Below are 17,517 nucleotides of genomic sequence, written 5' to 3'. Positions count from 1 at the left end.
CTCAATAGCTGGGAACCTCTGAGCAATCACTTTTCTTCTTTGGCCTTCGGTTTTTGCTTCTGTAAAATAAGGATGATGATAACAATGATGCTTATCTCACAGGGTTGCTGTGGGTTTATCACCATTTAGTGCTTAGAGCAGTTTGTGGCCTATTCTGGGACTCTGATATTCATAACTATAAGATAATAAATTTGTATTGCTTCAAGTTACTAAATTTCTGACAATTTGTTAAGCAACAACAAGAAACTAATACAGGGTTTTCTGAAGAGGCCTGACAGTTGTAAGCTATAAAAATCTGGGAATCAATCAGGAGATATATATATATATATATTTTTTTTTTTTTTTTTTTAAAAGATGGAGTCTCACTTTGTCACCAGGCTGGAGTGCAGTAGCACGATCTCGGCTCACTGCAACCTCCGCCTCCCGGGTTCAAGTAATTCTCCTGCCTCAGCCTCCTGAGTAGCTGAGACTACAGGCACGTGCCACCACACTCAGCTAATTTTTGTATTTTTAGTAGAGACAAGGTTTTACCCTGTTGGTCAGGATGGTCTCGATCTCTTTTCCTCATGATCTGCCCACCTCAGCCTCCCAAAGTGCTGGGGTTATAGGCGTAAGCCACCATGCCCAGCTGGTAGTATATTATAAAATCAATGATATTATATATACTGTATTTTGTGTAGGCTGTGTCCTCCAAGAAGGCTAATGGTTGAGGGGCCAGTACAGGTGGGAATTGGCTTTCACTGATAAGCCCTGTGCCTAGGGAAGAGATGCCTTTTGTAATTTATCCTTGTAAAAAGGGCATCTTTTTCAAATTTACACATAGTCACTTTGGGTAGCTAATGGCAGCCCTGCCTGGCACAAATTAAGTACTCAATAAACGATATCTGTTATTAACTGCTGTATGACTGTGCAAATTATTGAACCTTTCTATGCCCATTTTCTTATGTGTAAAAAGGTAATAATGATCCCTACATAATAAAATTGATTATAAGAATTATATTAATATATGCAAAACACTGAAAATAGTGCCTGGTACAAATAAAGCATGCCAAAAAGAAAAATAGGGGTAGGGAGCATTCATTCATTCAACAATGTTTGAGAGTCAGCTATGCAGAAGCATAGGGCTGTAGCTTGGAAGACAGACAGATATGTCCCTGTCCTCATAGGGTAAACAAAAACTTCCCCTGATAATGAATTAAAGCTGTGATGTGTTATAAAAGTGAATTCTAGGAAATGGAGACAATGAGGAAGATTGGAGAAAGTTTAGAAGTACAAGGAACAAGACTCTGATTTAAAAAGCTGATTCCAGAAATATTGGAATGGTTTCAAGAAGGAGGGCAAGGTTGGCCATGTTGCCCATTCTCAGAGTTAGAACCAGATTACATAGCTAACTTTGTCTATGACTTAAGAAATGAACTGGGATAGAAATTAAAATGCACAATAATATATTTAGAATTTATTTGTCGCACTGCAAAATTCCCTAAAGGTTAGAAAGGAAGACACACACACACACACACACACACACACACACACGTATATGTGTATATGTATACATATATATGTATATTTCACTGATTTTTAAGCATATTATATAACATGAAAGATTTCTTACTTAAAATTACGAAGTAGCAAATGAAGTCTGGATCCCGGATCATTGTAGACATTTCAAGATTTGATTTAATTTATCATATTTTTTCCCTTTTGAACTGGGAACAATGCCCTGATAATCTATTTGAAGAAATGATATGATAGCATCCTACGTGACTGTGCTTGCTCTATTCTATTTGCTGTTTCCTGTTTAATTCTGATGGTGCTGTGGATAAGTGAGACGACCTTCCCTGGGGCGATTTATGAAAGCACTGTTGAACAGAGAACAGAACATGGTGGAATATTCATCGGTGACTTCAGTAGTTCAGGATTACTCTCAGATCCAATTATTCTTCAGAGCTTTGCTGAGGGCTTAGGGTACCCAAGGCAATATAACGTTTCTTTGATATGCTCCTCAGTATTTCTTCTTTTTAAAGAATCCCCAAGAGGAATTGCATCTGAAACTGTAGCTAGTGCCATTCCTTTTTGCTCTCCTTTTTCTCCTCCCTTCTTTCTAAAAATTCAAAATGATGATTGTGTTTTTTTGGGGGGAGAGAGATGGCAAAAAGTTTCCACTGCAATTTATAGGCATGCATGGGAAAACTGCTTTCCCAGACAACATTATGATGCTAACACTCAGTTGTTATTTTGGGGGATTGTTTTTGGACTGAAGGAAAATGTATAGCAGCACTATTAGATAAATCAGCAATCCTAGCTCACCTGTATCTTTCAAGGAAAGGAAGGCTTGGTGACAGTGTTTAGGACTGTGATAGTCACGATAACAGCCACTCAAAGATGTCTCTGGAACCTATGAATATGTTTTGGCAAGAGGGGAATAAGTTCATCAATCAACTGAACATGAGATGGGGAGATTACCCTGGATTATCTGGGTGGGCCCAATGTAATCACAAGGGTCCTCAAGATGGAAGAGTGAGGCAATAGAGTGTCAGAGTGACGCAGCATGAGAATGTCAAGCATCACCCAGTCATTGCTGGCTTGAAGACGGAGGAAGGGGTCATGAGCCAAGGAATAAGGACAGTCCTTGGAAGCCAGAAAAAGCAGGAAAATAGATTCTGCTCTGGAGCCTCCCAGAAAGGAATGCAGCCCTGTTGATTAGGCCAAGAAGATCCCTTCTGGGCCTCTGATATCCATAACTGTAAGATTATAAATTTCTATTCTTTTTTCACTAGTTTTTTCTTTAGGTAGTTACAATAGCAACAGGAAACCAATACAGGAGTTTTCTGAAGAGCCTGACAGTTGTAAGCTGTAAGAATCTGGAGATCAGGTAGTCTATATTTGTAAAATAAATGATATTAAACATTTCAGAAGTGGTTTGCAACTCTCAGGCAAGTCATCATTGAGTTCAATAAGACTCTAGAGGAAGAGGTAGAAACTAAAAATAATTTAAAAACCCATGAAGGTCTATACAGGTAGAGTAAATGAGGGAGACTAGCCTGGTTGGAAGAGAATAGGGAGGCAGGGGGAGTGTCATTGACCAGAGAGTACCTGGTCAGCTCCTCATGGTGATTGTTGCCATAAGGACATGTGATCACTTTTGCTAGATCTAGTTTTTTTCAAAAGAAGCCCACATTTTGAAACGTAATGTAAATTATCCTAATATTTAACTCTAGACAATTTAAGTAAAAACCAACCACCAACCAAACGAACCTCAACACAGGATGGCTATGGCCTGTGGGCCACTGGTCTGAGACAGTGAATCTAGAATTGCAGTCAGCTGGAATGACTTGTATTTTCACAGTTCTGAGTGTAACTCCCACCGTTCCACTTTAGAGTCAAAGAAAGTGACGTAGGGGAGTTAATAATTGAGCTAGTCAATGGTAAACAAAAGGTTTCAAATTGCGGTGTGTCTGATTGCCAACGCCAAGTTTTTCCATCTCACTGCCTCTAAGGCAAAGGAGGAGATTAATAATGGAGAGATAAAAGGAGACATGGAAGGAAAGCGTTTAATATTTACTAAGCACAAAATGTCTACCAAGCATTGACCCAGAGATTTTCAGCACATTATCCTTTAAGTCCCACAACAATTTTAAGAGGTAAGAAATATTCTAATTTTCCAGGGAAGAAACCTAAGTCCAGGAGAGGTCAAGTAACTTGTACTTGGTCACACAGAGAGTAAGTATCAAAAGAAATTCAAAAGAACACATTTTCTCAGTGATTACAGGTTTTAGAGAAGAGGAACAATGCTTCCTCTGGGCCTGAAGAACAGAATGAAATAAGGGCTGCAAGGGAACATGCAGGTATTCACACTGCAGGAGCTTGTCTCTCTTGGTGCCAGCGGGAGGTGAGGCTATCTGGTAAGCTTAAGAATAGTTTATAAGGGGGAAGCAGGTGTCAGACTGGATAGTGCAGGAGAAAAGGGGCTGCCACCAGGGTGACCTGTACAGGAGATGGAGACATGATGTAGAATCAATTGGTGGACCATTGAGAAAGGCCAACAGACAGGAAGGCTTTGAGTGGAAAGAATGTACAGACCCTTGCTTCTTTCCTCAGCATCCCTTGCAGGTGGTAAACAGAGAGGAGCTGAGTGCCAGGACTGGCCATTGGCTTTGTAAAAGTTGAAACCTTAAGAAAGCAGGGTGGCTCAACTTCATTAGCCAGCAGGAAATGCAAATGAAATCTACAGTACCACATCAATACCATTTGATATCCATCAGGATGGCTAAAATAAAAAAGACCGACAATGCTGTGTGTTGTGAGATGGTGGGGCACCTGGAATGCTCCTAGACTGTTGGTGAGGGTTTAAACTGGTAGATTCAGTATCTATGACCGTTTTCAATCTCTATGAATGCTGAACATATGTAATATCCTATAGCCTAGCAATTCTGTTTTTATACGTGTATGTCCATTGGAAATGTGTACATTTCTGTACTGAAAGACATATGCATATAGTAGCATTATTTATAATGGTGAAAAATGCAAACAACTCACTAACGTTTGGTGTAGTGACAAAATGAAATACACAGTAGCAATAAAGAATGAGCTTCAATACATACAATATGGATGAATCTAAAAAATATAATGTTGATCAAAGCATCCAGATACAAAAGAGTGCATGCCATGATTTCATTTACATAAAGCTTACAATCAGAGCTCTGGTGTTAGAAGTCAGAATGGTGGTTATATTTCAGGGAAGAAGGTGCCTGAGATAGAACATAAGTGGACTTCTAGGGTGCTTCAATATTCTAATTTTTAAAATTTTATTACCTGACTGTGTTCACTTTGTGAAAATCCACTGCCTTTATGATTTGTGTACTTTCTGTGCATACATTATGTTTCAATAGAGAATTAAGATAAAAAAATATAATGGGAGTCTAGGATCGTGACAGGGCAGTGTTGAAATTGTTGACAAGTGCAACTAGAAAAAAAGGCTGAGTTGTTTAATGCATTCCTGATTATACTGGGTAAAGCGAGCTGGGGGAAATTAGGGACACAACAATGGTGACAGGAGAGAGAGAATCACCACCTGGGGGACTGAAAGGGGAACAGCATCTTGCTATGACGAAGTCCACCATGTACCTGTCATGGGACTGACGACAAAATATTACAGCAGCTGCATGGCTATATCTAATCCTGTTTCAGAAGATGTCAGCAAAGGCCATTAGCGTAGTGCAACCTGTGAAGGAGTTGGTTGTTTAAGGTGGATACAGAATAGATCCTGACAGCTCACTTCTTGACCTTGTTAATTTTTGTCTTAGTTCAGCACTAGAACTCTGTGCAAAAAATTTAAGGCTGCAATATCATATTAAGCAAATTATATGCAATGAAAACAAAGCTTTTGCTAGAGTTGTGAGCTCACATATGGTTTCTCCTGGTTTGTGGTCTCCTAGGGAGAGAAATGCAGCAGGTTGATGAAGATGTAAACAGCTAAGTTCCCTGGGTGGTTTTAAAGGGAAAGGGACAATTCACTCATTTTATGTATTTACTAAAATTGCCTTCTCTCTCTCACTTTCTCTCTCCCTCCCTTTCTCTCTCACACACACACACGCGCACACACATGCACGCACACACACACACATATGCACAAAACTGGATTTGGGATCCTTGTTTTAGAAATGTCTAATCACTATCTGGGTATCTTGGTTAAAATAGAAAGGTCACTTGTCTTATGAATCAAAGGTTAAAAAATGTTCTTAAAGGATTAATTTCTAAAATTGCTTTCAAATAGCATGGCTGACCAGCTTTTAGCAGTCATTATTAATGAGAATGGTGGGAAATTATGGTCAGGTTTGCATTTTCTTTCTTCTTATTACTTCCTTCTCTTCTAGGTTGATTTGTATTCTTGCCTTTCCTTATATATTGCTTATCTTCCCACAAATTTCATGAAGATAATTTTTAAGTAAGTTTCATTTTTAATTTTCCTTTAGTTCTAGAGATTCTGTTGAACGTAGTTGATGATATGTTGTTATGACACCTGTAATGGATTATAAATAGTCCATTGTATAGCACATACCAAAGAGACCTTCTGATTGAATATGCAAATTGGGGCCTTTTAAGAATGGAAGGGGGTGCTATGAATGATTACACCAGGGCAATGGCTGTGAACCAACACTATCTTGGACAAACTGGGATGTATGAGTACTCTACCCAGAGGCCTCCGGGGCAGGAGTTGGCCTTGTGAAAGCTCTGTCCTGTGAGGGCAGCTGCTTTCTGGCCTAGCCACTCTGGACTGAGAATTCACAGGTGTTCACTCAGCTAGGTTTTCTCTCTATAATAAATCCTGCAGGGGTTCTCTAATTTAGGACTTTACAGAGGCATTAATTGAAAAAAAAAAATGAAACTAATGCTAGGAATGAGCATCATAAGGCCTAATTACAAATAACATCTGTGGATACTACATGAAAGGTTTTGGATATTATTTACCAGTTCTTCCTTACTAAGAGTCTGGTTAAAAACTCATGAATGAATATCACTCACAGAATGGCCTTGATTCACGTCTGGTCTGATATTTTTTTGTGCATGTTGACTTCTCATGTGAGCTCTTTTCCTGCAGACCCCACACTTACTTAGTCTTATATGGTCTTCATCCTACTCTGCTTTGTTCTGGGGCATGGCTTTCATATGTTAGGATCTTATGAATAGAAGCAGACAAATCTCAGTCTCATTAAACACAAGGTTTTCATTGGGTTTTCTAAAGGCCAGGTAAGGAAGTCCCTATGGCATGGACCATGGTGCTCATGCTCCTCGTGGCTTGTCCCTGGGCCTGGCTCATGAGGTTTCGCTCCCACTCAACACCTGTCTGTGTCCTGCCTCTCTCCGCCTTGGTGCTCTGGTCAATTGACTCACTGTTCTGTCCTGTGCACTCTGTTCCTAGCTGCGGGAGTTATTGGATATTCAAGAGGCTTAACGCCTGCCTCATCTTTCTGTGGGTTCTGAACCCATGGGGAAATAAAGACATGGAATCAGAGGAGGACCAAAATGTCCTCTCTGCTAATGGTACCCCTTGTTCTGGTGGCGGGTTCCCTGGCCTGCCCACCATTCATCTCTGTGCTGAACTCACCTCTTCAGTCACAAACAAAGCAGCAGCACCTCCCCTGGTGGTTTCAAACAAGGAGGACAGAAAAACATCTGTGCTGTCAGGCTGGTGGCCAGTGCGGAGGGAGAGTGGAAAAGGGGAGGAAGACAGGTAAGAGGAGAAAGAAAACGGCATAGAAAGCGGGGGAGGAGAGATGAAGACAGACAGGGTGAGGGAGAGTGGGGTTCAAACAAGCAGAACACAGAGGAAAGAAGGAGCGGGAGGGCAAGAAACTGAGACAGGCTGCCAGCACCATGGCTGGGTGATGGGTGTGTAATGAATCTGTATTAGTCCATTCTCACACTGCTATAAAGACATATCTGAGATGGGGTATTTTATTAAGAAAAGAGGTTTAGTCGGCTCACGGTTCTGTGGACTGTCCAGGCTTCTGCTTTTGGGGAGGCCTCAGGAAACTTACAATCATAGTGGAAGGCCAGGGAAAGCAGGCACATCTTCACCTGGATGGAGCAGGAGGAACAGAGAGAGAAGGGGGAGGTGCTACACACTTTCAACAACCAGGTCTTCTGAGAAGTCTATCATGAGAACTGCAAGGGGGACATCCCGCCCCCATGATTCAGTCACATTCCACCGGGACCCTCCTCTAACACTGGGGATTACAATTCAACATGAGATTTGGGTGGGGACATAGAGCCAAACCATATCAGAATCTTTCCCAAGGACCAAATAATTCCCTCTTCTGGCCCTCACAGAAAATGAATGAATGCTAGAGCAAAGGAAAGCACTGCTTTCTCAATACCAACAGATGTTGATGGTAATTCCTGTTTCATGCATTAAAGCAAGATGTGGCCAGAGGGAGAAAAGGGTCCCCCTAACCCCCACATCCTGCCAACCTCCCTACCCCGGAACACAGGTCATGATATTCCCAGTGAAACTTAAGTACATCTGGAGCCTGTGACTGCCAGAATGTTACTATTCAGCCATTTCATGCACAGTGCCCTAGGGGTTGCAATGGCATTCCTAGGCAACTGCAATGCCTTTCCAACATTGTTGCTGAGGAATGTGAAGCCACATCTTTGTCACCAGTAAACTGCAGAACAGGAGCCTTCTGCCTGCAGGAGGAGGGTACGACCCTTCCTATTTTAAATAAAGAAAACTTGTTATTATTGTTGTTGTCATTTTATAAAATGGGAAGTTTATGAGCATAATGGAGATCTGTTCTTTGAAATATTTGCAGCTTGGATAAAACCAGGGAATTGTAGAGCATCAGAAACATTTCAATGAATCAAAATAAATCTCTTTCTCCGTAATGTTTCTTTCATATTCACTGTCTATAAGATCTGAAAAAGAATGCTCGGTAATGACGTACAGAATGTGCTTTCTCTGGAGAGGGCAGGGCAGGACAGGACAGGTCAGGGCAGGACAGGACAGGCAGCTATTTCAGTCCAAGGGGAAGCAGGGGCTCATGTTAGAGTCTGGGGACTTAGCTCTGGTGATTCCTCCAAAAGAGTCATAGGAACACTTGAGCTGTGTCCTTCTGATAGTCTCAGAAAAAAATCAATTTAGTATTCAGCGCTTATTCTTCAGGTTCAAATAGCACAGAAGACTGTAATGACAAGCATACTGAGCCAGGGCATCAGGACTCCCACTGGAAAGCCCAGAGTAGCCAGGTCCCAGCAGGAGGGAGAAACATGAAATTGAACTGTGAGATAGGACAGGAGGAATTTCAGATTAGTACGACAGGACAGCTTGTGGAAACTCATATTCTATTAAGGAGTGGGAAAGATGACCTAGTTTGGGCTATTAGGATGAAAAAAAGAAAATGTTTTTTCAAAGTTTCCATTTGGTATAGAATTTTTTTTTTTTTTTTGCGATGGAGTCTCACTCTTGTGCCCAGACTAGAGTGCAGTGGAGTGATCTTGGCTCACTGCAACCACTGCCTCCCAGGTTCAGGTGATTCTCCTGCCTCAGCCTCCTGAGTAGCTGGGATTACAGGCATGCACCATCACACCTGGCTAATTTTGTATTTTTAGTAGAGATGGGGTTTCTACATGTTGGTCAGGCTGGTCTCGAACTCCTGACCTCAGGTGATCTGCCCACCTCGGCCTTCCAAAGTGCTGGGATTATAGGCATGAGCCACCATACCCAGCTGTTATAGAAATTTTATTGACAAAAAATTCTTCTTGTCAATTACTTTTTATCTCCCAAAACAACCACAGTTCTCCAAGCAGACTGCGTATCTACCCACCCAGAAGGCGTGTTCACCAGGACAGAGTGATCTCAAAGATTAGGATGAGTGGTTGGAGCTTGGATTTAATTTTCGCCTCTCTTGGTCTGGTGTGACACTCACTTATTATCCTTTTTCAAAAGTTCTAGAATCTATTTCATTTAAGAGGTTAAAAAATAAGTAACTGATAAAAAATATTCAGATATTCTTGACCTTTTAATCTCTTGACTTGCCAGGTAAATCTCCTGATTGAATTTCATGTGCATGTTTATTTCATTTGCATTAAGTTTAAATTCTTCCAGGGCTATGCTGCTGCATCTATTTATGCAGATTCTTCACTGCACAAGTTGGCTGGGCTGCAGGGGGTGAATAAGTGCAGAAAGGCAGCCACACTTTGCTTAGCCAAGCCATGCAGTGTGATGTGAGTCTGTGCCAGCCCAGAGGGAGGGGCATCTTTTTGTATTTCACACAAAGGGCTAGTTAGTGGCCTTGATTGCCACTAAGGTTCATTGACATCATGGCCACCCTGAGATGTGCCTGCTTCATGCACATTGTTGTCTGGTAAATGCTTTTGATGATGGTCCTACATATATTTCAATTCAGTGGGAACATTATATGTGTTTTACTTAGGGAGAACTTCACCCCAAGTGCCTTGTGCTTGAAACAATAGTGGTGTTTTAGCCTTTGAAGACACTTGGTGTATGATCTGACCTTTTGCTTCTCTTGATCTTTGGGGCAGTTATACTTGAGAGTAAAGAGGCCTCAAATTGCTTGGTGTCCTACAAATAAACATAAAGAACTTAGCTTAGATATAAAAACCCTGAGAAATGGGGGAAAAAAGCCTGCTATCTGCACAAACAAGGAGAAAGGCAGTAGGCAGGAACAGAATGGAAGTCCGTGGAAGATGCTGTGACTCCTTTCCTGCTCAGCTCCTCAAGTCCTGGTTCTTGTTTTGTTGAAGAACAAGCAGAAATAGTGGGAGTTAGAGGTCTGGAAATGGCCAGATTCCTTTTTTTTTTTTTTTTTTGAGACGGAGTCTCACTCTGTCGCCCAGGCTGGAGTGCAGTGGCCAGATCTCAGCTCACTGCAAGCTCCGCCTCCCGGGTTTACGCCATTCTCCTGCCTCAGCGTCCCAAGTAGCTGGGACTACAGGCGCCCGCCACCTCGCCCGGCTAGTTTTTTGTATTTTTTAGTATAGACAGGGTTTCACCGTGTTAGCCAGGATGGTCTCCATCTCCTGACCTTGTGATCTGCCCACCTCGGCCTCCCAAAGTGCTGGGATTTCAGGCTTGAGCCACCATGCTCGGCCTTTTTTTTTTTTTTTTGAGATGGAGTCTCACTCTGTCACCCAGGCTGGGGCACAGGTGCATGATCTCGGCTCACTGCAACCTCTGCCTCCTGGGTTCAAGCAATTCTCCTTCCTCAGCCTCCCGAGTAGCTGGGATTACAGGCATGTGCCATGATACACAGCTAATTTTTTTATTTGTAGTAGAGACGGGGTTTCGCCATGTTGGCCAGGCTGATCTCCAACTCCTGACCTCAGGTGATCTGCCTGCCTCAGCCTCCCAAAGTGCTGAGATTATGGGGGTGAGCCACCATGCTTGGCCGAAATGGCCAGATTCTTAGATGGACTGAACTATGTAAGTCTGTTGTTTGATTTGGTTAATCTGAGGAATACAGAGTTCAAGAAGTGTTGTAATCTCAGTGCCCTTGGTACAAGAGTGCCTGCTCTAAGCCTTCACTGTTCAGGGAAACTTGGTAATTTAGGTATGATATATTTGTCTATCTATTGATTCATCCATCCAACTATTTATCTATGCTATTTCTTTATTACCAAAGAAGGCTTGCTTGCACAGATTGGACAGGTGTTGTAAATGAATGATGCAGAGAAAGATTTAAAAAATCGTAAGTAGTGGGAGGGACTTGGCAAATAGAGTATTTCCCTATCTATAGGGAGTGGCCACTGTCAATCTTGGGATTCTTGTCTTGCAGAAAGGCAAACATGCAGCTTTAGGGGAGTCCATCTCTTCTGACGTTTCAAAAGGAGCTGGAAATCAAGATGTGAATTCAGATTATTAAATATTGACAATTAATTCAAATGTTTGTGCTAACATTGCAAGACTTCTCCTCGTGTTGTTGTATGGCAAAGTGGAGAAAATGTGTTGGGCACATTAGGTATTTATATGTCAGTTTGTAACCTCTGCTCTGGTATATGAATTTGCCCTTAGAAATATGTTCCTGTATTATTTTAAAGTTGAGTGGAAAGCTTCTCTACTTTTAATGAGTTTTAAAAGAGAGATGTCATCTACTTATCCCTCTATCATTTGGAGGATAGGCTAGTTATGTCACTTGGATTATACAAATAAACATTGTTGTTGGTTATTTAAACAAAATTTATTTTCTACAGCAAGTCTATCAAGGTTTTTAAAATGTGGTTCTTCATGGGCTTCCAAGGAGGTTTAGGATTGGCAGTGAAAAGAAAGGAATGGGAAGGACACTTACATTTCTGCTTCTTGGGATAGAGGTGTTCTGTATATCTTGGTTTCAAAAACAGATATTTAATCTTTTAGGCACTTTAATCTACATTTCTAAGAAGAAATAGGAAGCTTCTTGATAGAAATGCCACCTGTTTTAATGACTGAGCACCAATGGCACTCTGCCAAGTTGAAAACAAATCTAGGCAAATTTAAATTGGGCTGGCATTTCACAGAACTGGTGCAAGCATGGTTCATAAAGTTTATTTTTTTTTTGCTTGAGGAAAAGCAACATTTTACTGATTCTGTGTAAGAAAACTTTTATGTTTTTTATGAAAGACTATTAAGATCAGAATGAAATATCACAGAATTCAATATTTTATGATAGTATTTAATATTTTATATTTTATAATGTATTTTAATACAAATAATATTTTACAATAGAGCTGATTATTTTTCTAATGCTTTCCTAAAGAAATTCTATAAAGATCCACATTATTGCTAGTCCAGTGATAAAGCATGTAATTTCCCCTATCTTCAATTTTTCCTTCCTGTCCACCCTCCACAGTAGTTGACAATGATCTTCTGATAGATCCTGTCTTGGGTAATACACTACACTGGCAGAGTAAGAATTCAGAAAATAGCTCAACAAAATCCCTCAGTTTGCCTGGCCTTTCTGAAAAGACAAGTGTGAGCAGCCTGAAGAGAACCTGGAACTCAGGTATTCTCTGTTTCAAACTCAGGAAGGCCTGGGTGAATTCCTGGTAGAGCTGGTAGCACTAGCTTTCTATTATGAATATTGAGAAGTTTGACCAATTTTATCAGGCTTCTGGAGTGATATTTGCATATCTACAATTAATGTTACTTTTCCACTTAACACTCACCAGTAACTTCCACCTACATGGGCCAGCCCATGTAGTTCAAGATAAAGATCTTGGATTTTATTCCACATAAGGTAAAGATCTCGAACTACAAGATCTTGAACTACTGAAGATCTTCAATTACATGGGCTGGCCTCTGCCTTTCTCTCCAACGTCATCTCCAGTGACACTGGCCTTCTTTCTCTTCTTCAAATAGACTAAGCTCTTTCTCACTTCAAGCTCTTTGTTGAACCTGCTAGTCGCTGTTTCTAGATGGCTCTTTCCCCAGATCATTGGCTTCTTTTCATTTGGGTCTCAAGTTAAATATGACCTTCTTAGAGAGGTCTCCTCTGGTGATGCAACTTCTCCCATCACAGTATCCCATCACTCTGTTTTGTTTTCTTCATAGCCCTTATTTGAACTAATCTTACTTATTATTTGCCTCTCATTTAAAATACAAGCCTTGTGAAAGTAGTACCTTCTCTTTTGTACTTTACTGCTGTATTTTCAGAATCAAGGACAGTATCTGGCATGAAGTGGGTGCTGAAAAGTATTTGTTAGATGGATGAATTATAATTTGCCCACATTTGGTGGCTTTACTTGCAATCTGTTTTACTCTTGATTGGAATATTATTTTATTATTTGGAAGGGATGGAAAGAATAGGGTTAGAAGGTAGTGAGGAAATAGTTAAAAAATGGTACTGTTGGAATTAGCTACATGATTTGAGCAGCAAATTCCAAGTACGACCTTAAAACAGAAAAAGAAGCAAATATGAACTACTCGAAAGTCAGACTGTATGATTATCTTATGGTAGATATAGTTATATAAATCATGCACACTCAAAGCTTTACCTCTATAATTCTGATAAGAATGGGAAGGCTGATGACATTTTTGCAGACCATTAAATAAATGTAGTGAACTTCTAGTTTGCTTTGAGCCTATCTGCATGGCTGATAAATGCTTTTCCAATAGAAAGAAGGGAAAACATTGATAAGCACAGCTAGAGTCAGTTTTTAAAAGGAATTTTTCCCCCACCACCCTGAAATTCTGTGATCATTTATTTAATTGTTTATAAATGGCTCACTGGGAACCAAGGTCAACATAATTAATCTTTTAAACATCAAACGAAAATAAAGTAATATTTTTCTTTCTTTCTTTCTTTTTTCTTGAGATGGAATCTCATTCTGTCACCCAGTCTGGAGTGCAGTGGCATGATCTCAGCTCACTGCAACCTCCACCTCCCAGGTTCAAGCAATTCTTCTGCCTCAGCCTTCCAAGTAGCTGGGACTACAGATGCCTGCCACCATATCTGGCTAATTTTTGTATTTTTAGTAGAGACAGAGTTTTGACATGTTGGCCGAGGCTAGTCTCAAATTCCTGACCTCAGGTGATCCACCCACTTCAGCTTCCCAAAGTGCTGGGATTACAGGCGTGAGCCACTGCGCCTAGCCAGAAATAAAACAATATTTCTTATCTGTACCCTAAGACATGTTGGACAGGGAGACGTCCCATGAAGCTGATGAAATTTTAACTTAATGCAATAAATAATCCATTGAGATTTAACCCTCATCAATCATCATCCTTATTGTTACCATGTGGCAGAAAAATGTGAAATTCTGTTAAATGTTATATCTTGATGGAAAAATATGAAATCCTTGTAAATAAAGCTTGAAATTCTCAGGTTCCCAAAAGATGACTCATCTGACCTTCTACTCATCTTTTTAAGACATGAAACAAAGGAAAGCAAAATGGGTGTCTGTGGCCAAAAGAATTTCATCAACACCAGTCCATGGGAACAGATCAGACATAGGGAAGGTGGATCTCATGACACTTTTTGGTTTATTTCACATCTCTTGAGCAGAGCTCTCAGTATAATCTCCTCAACAAGAATGTGTATTGCATTTCTGTGGGACATAAATTGCCTTCTCTCCTCTTTATTCCCAGCACTGATTACAATCTTCAGCAGAAAGCAGAGTTTTAAATTCTTGTGGAATTAATAAATAGATGAGAGTAAAGGTATTTAGGGGGAGACAAGGACATAGCCTATAATTTAGGTGAGTAAAATCAGAAACTATGAATCTGGACTGTGACATGGTCCTGGCTCACTATTATTTTTTACAGATTTTAGAATCTTGGAGTTTTATTTGCTTTATCAATTAGTGTGGGCTAAGATGTGCTGCTGTGATGTGGATTAAACAATAACAATTTATTTCTTGCTTATGCTATCTGTCTATTGTGGGTCAGCTGAGTGCTCTGTTCATCCTTGTCACTCAGGCATGGGTTGATGGAGCATCCACCATCTCAAACATTGTCAATTACCATGCTTGGGAAGAAAGGAAACTCTAAAGGATGTTACTCCAGGTGATTAAATAAGCTCATGTAGAAATGGAACGTGACACTTCAACTCAAAACTCTTTGAACAGAACTCAGTGTGCCTGGCCCCACCAAAACCATCCACAAGGGAGGGCAGAAAGTCTAATTGTGAACAGAACTAATGATATTTACTTAGTATTTGTCTGCTTGATTTTTGGCACAGACTGATTTATTAGAGTGGAGAAGGTAAGCTGATTATCAAAGAATGTCCTATTTTCCTCATGTACTTACCATTGATTTATTGAATCATGATTTCATTCTTTAATGTATTTTGCATCAATGATTAATTTTCACAGCTACATCAAGTAACTAATTATTGATTTACTAATCAATTATTAAATTCTACAAATTAAATAATATTACAAAGTAAATTCAATCCTTGATTGTAGCCAACATTTATTGGGAAACAGTTAATGGGAACAGATCAGACATAGGGAAGGTGGGTCGCATGTGCTTGGTCATCTACCATGTGCTTGATCACTATGCTAGATACTACCTTGTATGGCTTTACTGAATTATTGTTAAGTCTTCACTCACTTAGCTAAGCTCAGAAATGAATACATCTCAATGCATGCAGAGAAGGTTCTTATTGAGGCTTACTCACTTTGTAGGGTATTGGTGGCGTTTGAGATTGTGTTTTCAAAGTGCTTAGCACTGGCAACAGTGATGCTCATAATGATGTTGCAAGTTGACTAGGATTTGATAGTTCATTTCCTAAAATAATTTTTATTCAACTAATAATTCAAGTAAACAGTGCTCACTTGATGGTTCATCATGGAGTGAAGACTGCCTTGTGAAGCTCACCATTCATTCTCTAACAGTAGCCTCCTGAGTTGGAACACTTACATAGGATTTATTTCTGATGATAACAAGAGCACAGATGACAACCATGCATGTGATAGTTTCTGGGAGAAGACTTGATGATTCAGCACTGTCCCTATAAAATGACTAAAGAAGACCCACATATAGCGTTAGGTATGGATGAAGGTACTTAAATTTAAGCTTAATTAGGTGTAAATCCTTAACTCCTATATTCTACTCTCTGGTGCTTTGAAGTTGGCCTCTTCGTTCTCTACCCACAGAAAGGATTTTCTTCCGCTGACCACGGTTCCCCACATGTTTTCCCTTCAGTAAATAGCAGATGTGTATGGTGGTAAGTCAGTTTTGTGCCATTGCTGTGTGAAAAGGCAGATATCCTGAATGAGGATTGTAAGTTATTTTTGTCTTACACGTTCTCCCTTAGCCATTTCCAAAAGCAACTGCATTTTAGTTGAATGTGAAAATTTACTCTTGATGATTTTCTCAGATTAATGTTGTCATCATAATGTTAATGGGGTAAGGCTTCCTTCTGCAAAGATCTTGGAATTTAGGGCTTCTGGTCAGTGTTTTACAGCTTTGTCTGAGAAAGTGTGTAATATGAGTATGTTTTTGGCACATGGCTTCAAAAAGCCAAGTCTGCTTTGCTTGATTTTTGTGTGAGCAATCCCACCTGTCTGATCTCATGCCTGCTCCCAGGTCACAGATAGAGGAGACCTTGTGCCCTAGCAACAAATCACATCCACTTTAGCCCCATGGGGACATTTCAACAAGAAGGTTCTTGTTGAGGCTTACCCACTTTGTAGGGTACTGGTGACTTTCGAGATTGTGTTTTCAAAGTGCTTAGCACTGGCACAGGGCTACAACTTGCAACATAATTATGAAATACCTTAACAAAAGGTATTTACAAAAGCATGAAAGGTTGAATGTGAGGAAGGAGCATATCATATTGGGTAAGAAAACATGACACTAGAAACATGGGAGAAGGTGTGTGTTGGGAGCGGGTAGATGGGTGAGAAAGAGAACAGGTGAATAAGATACCAATTTACCAAATGATTCCATAATACTAGTGCACAGATAATGCACAGTGTACAACAGCAGCTTTGGGAAAGGCAAACTGACCGTCTATAAAGGCCAGAAGACATTTTATAAGATGTATTTTACTGAAAGTGTTGTCCTTGTGAAAAGGTTTTGGGCAAATATTTTAAGAAGTCTTTAGGGAACAAGCAAATTTTCCTTTTTGTTGCCCTTTCTAAGAATAAGACATAAATAGGAAGTTCCATCCTTTTATTTGTTCTATTCAAATATTTATAGGGGAAAATCAGCTACTACTTCTTTATAAGACCCACCTTCGAAACTCATTATTTTTCCAAGGTGCCTTGTTCTTATAACAATATTTTTTCTATGTTTGTTTGTTTATTTATTTATTTATTTTATTCAGATGGAGCCTCACTCTATCACTTAGGCTGGAATGCAGTGATGCGATCTCGGCTCACCGTAGCCTCCACCTCTGGAGCTCAAGTCATCCTCCCACCTCAGCTTCCTGAGTAGCTGGGATCACAGGCATGTGCCACCATGCCCAGCCAATTTTTTTGTTTTTGTTTTTGGTGGAGATGAGGTTTTGCCATGTTGCCCAGGCTGGTCTCGAACTCCTGAGCTCTAGCGATCTGCCCTCGTTGGCTTCCCAA

At 40.3% G+C, this 17,517-nt stretch overlaps 1 protein-coding gene across 1 annotated transcript in view; it reads left to right on the top strand.

Annotated features, from left to right (window-relative positions):
• The first annotated feature begins 3,712 nt into the window (after nt 1-3,712).
• PDE4D (phosphodiesterase 4D, cAMP-specific) overlaps nt 3,713-17,517 on the top strand; it is a 1,430,592-nt gene continuing 1,416,787 nt past the window's right edge. Inside the window, exon 1 of the mRNA XM_011998004.1 lies at nt 3,713-3,889. The gene's annotated coding sequence lies outside the window, so the exon portion shown is untranslated. The remainder of the gene's footprint in view (nt 3,890-17,517) is intronic.

This window comes from Mandrillus leucophaeus, unplaced genomic scaffold (assembly GCF_000951045.1).
Source record: "Mandrillus leucophaeus isolate KB7577 unplaced genomic scaffold, Mleu.le_1.0 Scaffold1150, whole genome shotgun sequence".
Taxonomy (NCBI): domain Eukaryota; kingdom Metazoa; phylum Chordata; class Mammalia; order Primates; family Cercopithecidae; genus Mandrillus; species Mandrillus leucophaeus.
Note: the sequence above shows the minus strand (reverse complement) of the source record. Positions and strands in the feature narration are given on the sequence as shown.